Genomic DNA, 6,985 nt, shown 5'->3' on the forward strand with positions numbered 1-6,985 from the left:
GTGTGTATGCTATGTTAGTACTCGGTCTAAATTGCAACGGTCTATTATGCACTCTAGAGGCTACTTTAATATGAACTCCGGAATTACTCTCCACGGTGTGACGGTGACAGTGTGCGCATCGTGTGTGATTCCTTTATGAAGTTGTGGAGCTTGTTTACTCCGGCTTGAGGATGCTCTTGTAGCCCTACACAATGAATGGTGTTTGTTATCCAACAAGAGAGTGTGAGAAAAGTAGCACAAGTGAAGAGAAGTTATTTATTTATGTGATCATTGTTGAGAGTGTCCACTAGTGAAAGTATGATCCCCAGGCCCTGTTTCCAAGCACTGAAACACCGTTTCCAACAAGTTCTGCTACATGTTTGCTTGCTGCCATTTTTATTTCAGATTGCAATTACTACTTACAATCATCCATATTACTTGTATTTCACTATCTCTTCGCCGAACTAGTGCACCTATACATCTGACAAGTGTATTAGGTGTGTTGGGGACACAAGAGACTTCTTGCATCGTAATTGCAGGGTTGCTTGAGAGGGATATCTTTGACCTCTACCTCCCCGAGTTCGATAAACCTTGGGTGATTCACTTAAGGGAAACTTGCTTCTGTTCTACAAACCTCTGCTCTTGGAGGCCCAACATTGTCTACAGGAATAGAAGCGTGCGTAGACATCAAGCTATTTTCTGGCGCCGTTGCCGGGGAGGTAAGGTAAAATGTATTCACATCCACCGACTACTAAGCTATTTCCTAGCACTGTTGCCGGTGTGTGAGTGCTCGAAGCTATTTCCTTTAGATCCTGCAATTGCATCTTTTTGTTTCTTGTTTTTATTTTTCACTAGTTAGGCATAATGGAAAACAACAGTGAGCTTTTTAATCTATTTCCTGAAATAAGACATGAATTGTGTGATGCGAAAATTAAAAATCCTATGGAACCTTATTTGCATGCTAGCAGCAATGTTATTAGCATGAACGCAATTACTGCTAATGCTATGGAGAAGTCTAAGCTTGGGGAAGCTAGTTTTTATGATCTTTTTTGCTTCCCATCTTTAGGGGAGCAAAAAAATCTCTGATAATACTTTATCTCCCATATGCGATAACTCTAATGATGCTTGTGATATTTTAAATCCACCTACTGAAAGTTTTCCTTTCAAGATACCCATGAAAATTATTGAACGTGTTATGGATAACTGCTATGAAGGGGATGGAACTGTCCATCCTGGAGATAATTTACTGTTTTTGCATGAATTATGCGGGTTATTCAAGTGTGCAGGTATCTCTATGGATGAGGTGAGGAAGAAACTATTCTCTATGTCGCTGTCTGGTAAAGCGGCGCATCGGTATAAATTGCTGAAGAATAGGCATTCTCTTGATTGGGAGGATATTATGCCTCTATTTTATTCTAAATTCTATCCTCCAAGTGAACTTCACAAAGACCGAAACCGCATATATAATTTCTGGTCTCATGATGGAGAGAGTATTGCCCAAGCATGGGGGAGATTGAAGTCTTTAATGCTCAAATGCCCCATTCATGAGCTTCCCGGTAATATCATCATTGATAATTTCTATGCAAGACTTTCTTTTCAAGACAAAACCTTGCTGGATACTACTTGTTCCGGATCATTCACGCGCAATAAAGAAGAGTTTAAATGGGACCTTCTTGATCGGATTCAGGGAGAACGCCGAAGATTGGGAGAACAACAAAGGTAAAGAATCAGGTATAAACTATGAATATGAATGCATTAAGTCTTTCATTGAAACTGTTGATTTTCAAGATCTTAGTGCTAAATATGGTCTTGATCCTCAAATTATGGTCGATTGCTATAGAGCCTTTGCTTCTCATATTAATGTTCCTAAAGAAAATTGGTACATGTATCATGAACCTTTTAAAGACACTTGCATGGAAAATGAAATTGTTGTTAATGATTGCAATGAACATGCTCAAACTTCTGAGAATGCTATTTTCTATAACCATGTTAATTTTTGTGGAGTTCATAGACCTTGTGAAAAGAATAAAATTGAAGAAGAATATTGTATCCAGCACAGGAATGAAAAAACTGGAAAGTGGTCTAGGGCTCTAGATGATCTTGGTGAAAAAGTTTGTGCCCTCTATCCTTTTATTTGTGAACTTTGCCATAAAGTGGGTCATTTTAATTTTCAATGCTCCTCCAATGATAATTCGAACCCCATGAGTGCTGCAAATTTGTATTGTGATGATGAAATCACTCCTAATCAGCATGATGAACTTACATTATTTTTGGAGTGTGAAGAGTTATTGAGAAAAACTTCTTTGGTGGATATGAGTGCTCTTGATATTAATGGTGTCCTGCATGGGTGTATTTCTTATTGCATTGATAATTGCTACACAAATACTTACATACAAAATATTTTAGAAGATGACACTTTGCCAAAATATGATAGGACCGCTGTGTGTTTCGAACTTATTAATGAAAAGGAGGAATCCTCCCAAGTTTCTTCTATTGTTTCTGGAAATAAATCAGGTTATGTGGAGAAGCCTCCCTTCAAGCCTCTTCCTCCTAAAGAAAGGAACGAGGAAAAGAAGAAGAAGAAGAAGAAGAAGAAGAAGAAGAAGAAGAGGGGGAATAAAAAGAAAGAGGTAACGGCATATCCCCGCGTGTATGAGATAACGATAGGTAACCGTATGTATGTTGCTCCTAATGATTATTATGATAATGAATCTGAGTACAATGATCTTCCTATGCCCTTTACCTATATTAGTGATCATGATTTGGAAGAGCACACTACCTTTGATATTGAAGATCTCTCGGGACACTAATTCTGAAAATGATGATATTAATAATTGCCATAGTATTAGTACTATCCATGTTTCTTTCCATAATGATATAGAAAGTTCTAAGCTTGGGGAAGCTGGTTTTGATGAGCATGATATTTTTAGTCCCCCAAGCATGGAGGATAAAATTTATTTTAATGATACTTTACCTTCTATATATGATGATTACAATGATGACTATTATATTTTCGGTCCACCTACTATTGAGGAGAAGATTAATTATGATTACAATATGCCTCCTATATATGATGATTATGGTGATGAGAATAATAATGATAGCTATTTTATTGAATTTGCTCCCACTACAATTAATAGTAATGACTAAGCTTATGTGAAGAGTAATAATTTTTATGCATGTAGCTCATGATAAGAATGTTTCATGTGGTAGTTATATTGTTGAGTTTATCCATGATGCTACTGAAAGTTATTATGAGAGAGGGAAACATGGTTTTATGCATCTTAATAATACTAAGTTTCCCCTCTTTATGTTGAGAATCTTGAAGTTACTCGAGTTTTATCTTCCTATGCTTGTCACTTTGTTCTTCATGAATTTATTTGTGAACAAGATTCCTTTTTATAGAAAGTGGGTTAGACTTAAAAGTATTTCTTATTTGCTTTTGATGCTCTCTTTTGCTTCAACTCTTATTCTTGCGAGTGCATCATTAAAATTGCTGAGCCCATCTTAATGGCTATAAAGAAAGCACTTCTTGGGAGATAACCCATGTTTTTATTTTGCTACTGTTTTGTTGTGTCTTGGAAGTTGTTACTACTGTAGCAACCTCTCCTTATATTTATTTTATTGCATTGTTGTGCCAAGTAAAGTCTTTGATAGTAAGGTTGATACTAGATTTGGATTACTCGCGTGCAAACGCATTTCTTGCTCGTCACGAATTTGAGTAGAACTCTCCGTAATAACTCGGAAAAATATGCCAATTTTCGTGTGTGATCCTCAGATATGTACGCAACTTTCATTCAATTTGAGCTTTTTCATCTGAGCAAGTTAAGTGCCTCTAAAAAATTCATCTTTACGGACTGTTCTGTTTTGACAGATTCTGCCTTTTATTTCACATTGCCTCTTTTACTGTGTTGAATTGATTTCTTTGTTCCATTAACTTTCAGTAGCTTTGAGAAATGTCCAGAAGTGTTAAGAATGATTGTGTCACCTCTGAATATGTGAATTTTTGATTATGCACTAACCCTCTAATGAGTTTGGTGTGGAGGAAGTTTTCAAGGGTCAAGAGAGGAGGATGATACAATATGATCAAGAAGAGTGAAAAGTCTAAGCTTGGGGATGCCCCCGTGGTTCATCCCTTCATATTTCAAGAAGACTCAAGCATCTAAGCTTGGGGATGCCCAAGGCATCCCTTCTTCATCGACAACTTATCAGGTCACCTCTAGTGAAACTATCTTTTTATTCCGTCACATCTTATGTGCTTTACTTGGAGCGTCTGTATGTTTTTGTTTTTGTTTTTGTTTTTGTTTGAATAAAATCGGATCCTAGCATTCTTTATGTGGGAGAGAGACACGCTCCGCTCGTTCATATGAACACTAGTGTTCTTAGCTTTACTTTTAATGTTCATGGCGAAGGTTGAAACTGCTTCGTTCATTGTTATATGGTTGGAAACGGAAAATGCTTCATGTGGTAATTGGTATAATGTCTTGAATAATTTGATACTTGGCAATTGTTGTGCTCAAATAGATCATGTTTAAGCTCTTGCATCATGTACTTTGCACCTATTAATGAAGAACTACCATAGAGCTTGTTGAAATTTGGTTTGCATGATTGGTCTCTCTAAAGTCTACATATTTTCTCGGTTAGGTGTTTGAACAACAAGGAAGACAAGTGTAGAGTCTTATAATGCTTGCAATATGTTCTTATGTAAGTTTTGTCTGTATCGGTTCATACTTGTGTTTGCTTCAAACAACCTTGCTAGCCAAAGCCTTGTACTGAGAGGGAATTCTTCTCGTGCATCCAAATCCTTGAGCCAAAAACTATGCCATTTGTGTCCACCATAACTACCTACTATGTGGTATTTTTCTGCCATTCCAAGTAAATTGCTTGCGTGCTACCTTTAAAAAAATTCATTCCTTGTCTTTGCAATACATAGCTCATGGGAAAGTAGCTTAAAAACTGTTGTGGTAAAGAATATGTAGGTTATGTATCTTATTTCTTATAAGTTGCTTGTTGAGCGGTAACCATGTTTCTGGGGACGCCATCAACTATTACACCTTTGTTGAATATCATGTGAGTTGCTATGCATGTTCGTCTTGTCTGAAGTAAGGGTGATTTGTCATGATTAAATGGTTTGAGTATGCATATTGTTAGAGAAGAACATTGGGCCGCTAACTAAAGCCATGAATCATGGTGGAAGTTTCAGTTTGGACATTAATCCTCAATCTCTTATGAGAATATTATATGTTGTTGAATGCTTATGCATTAAAGAGGAGTCTATTATCTGTTTTCTATGTTGTCCCGGTATGGATGTCCTTAGTTGAGATCTATCAAAAACAAGAAATCAAATGCGATCTATCTCCTTGGACCTTTGTACATGCGGCATAGAGGTACCCCTTTGTGACACTTGGTTGAAACATATGTTATGCAATGATAATCCATGTAAATCCAAGCTAATTAGGACAAGGTGCGAGCACTATTGGTACTCTATGCATGAGGCTTGCAACTTATAGGATGTCTTATGCATAACACATATGAATTATTACTACCGTTGACAAAATTGTTTCTATGTTTTCAAAATAAAAGCTCTAGCACAAAAATAGTAATCCATGCTTCCCTCTGTGAAGGGCCTTTCTTTTACTTTATGTTGAGTCAGTTTACCTATTTCTTTCTATCTTAGAAGCAAACACTTGTGTCAACTGTGTGCATTGATTCCTACATATTTGCTTATTTGCATTCATCATATTACTTTGTGTTGACAATTATCCATGAGATATACATGTTGAAGTTGAAACCAACTGCTGAAACTTATATCTTCCTTTGTGTTGCTTCAAAACCTTCTACTAAGAATTTATTGCTTTATGAGTTAACTCCTATGCAAGTCTTATTGATGCTTGTCTTGAAAGTTCTATTCATGAAAAGTCTTTGCTATATGATTCAGTTGTTTAGTCATTGTCTTTACCATTGCTTTGAATCACTTCATTCATCTCATATGCTTTACAATAGTATTGATCAAGATTATGATAGTAGCATGTCACTTCAGAAATTATCCTTGTTATCGTTTACCTACTCGAGGGCGAGTAGGAACTAAGCTTGGGGATGCTTGATACATCTCCAACGTATCTATAATTTCTGATGTTCCATGCTAGTTTTATGACAATACCTACATGTTTGGCTCACACTTTATAATGATTTTATGCATTTTCCGGAACTAACCTATTAACAAGATGCCGAAGTGTGAGTTCCTGTTTTCTGCTGTTTTTGGTTCCAGAAAGGTTGTTCGGGCAACATTCTCGGAATTGGACGAAACAAACGCCCACGACCTTATATTTCACGGAAGGTTCCAGAAGTCCGAAGGGGATACGAGGAAGGGCAGCAGGGGACCCACACCATATGGCGGCGCGGGTGGCCCCCTGGCCGCGCCAGCCTATGGGGAGGGGGCCCCCTGGCCCCTCCGACTCCGCCTCTTCGCCTATATAATCTCTCGTGACCTAAAAACCTGACACCAATTGACGAAACTCCAGAAAGACTCCAGGGACCCCGCCGCCATCGCGAAACTCCGTTTCGGGGGACAGAAGTCTCTGTTCCGGCACGCCGCCGGGACGGGGAATTGCCCCAGGAGTCATCTCCATCGACACCACCGCCATCTTCATCGCCATCGCTGTCTCCCATGATGAGGAGGGAGTAGTTCTCCCCGAGGTCGAGGGCTCTACCGGTAGCTATGTGGTTCATCTCTCCCTCCCATGGTGTGATCTTTATGTGATCATGAGCTTTGTATCACTATTAATCTATGTGCTACTCTAGTGATGTTATTAAAGTAGTCTATTCCTCCTCCATGATGTAATGTTGACAGTGTGTGCATCATGTAGTACTTGGCGTAGGTTATGATTGTAATCTCTTGTAGATTATGAAGTTAACTATTACTATGATAATATTGATGCGATCTATTCTCCCTTTATAGTTATTGGTGACAGTGTGTATGCTATGTGTTCGCATACGAACACGTCGT

Source organism: Lolium rigidum, chromosome 1 (assembly GCF_022539505.1).
Source record: "Lolium rigidum isolate FL_2022 chromosome 1, APGP_CSIRO_Lrig_0.1, whole genome shotgun sequence".
In the NCBI taxonomy this organism is placed as follows: domain Eukaryota; kingdom Viridiplantae; phylum Streptophyta; class Magnoliopsida; order Poales; family Poaceae; genus Lolium; species Lolium rigidum.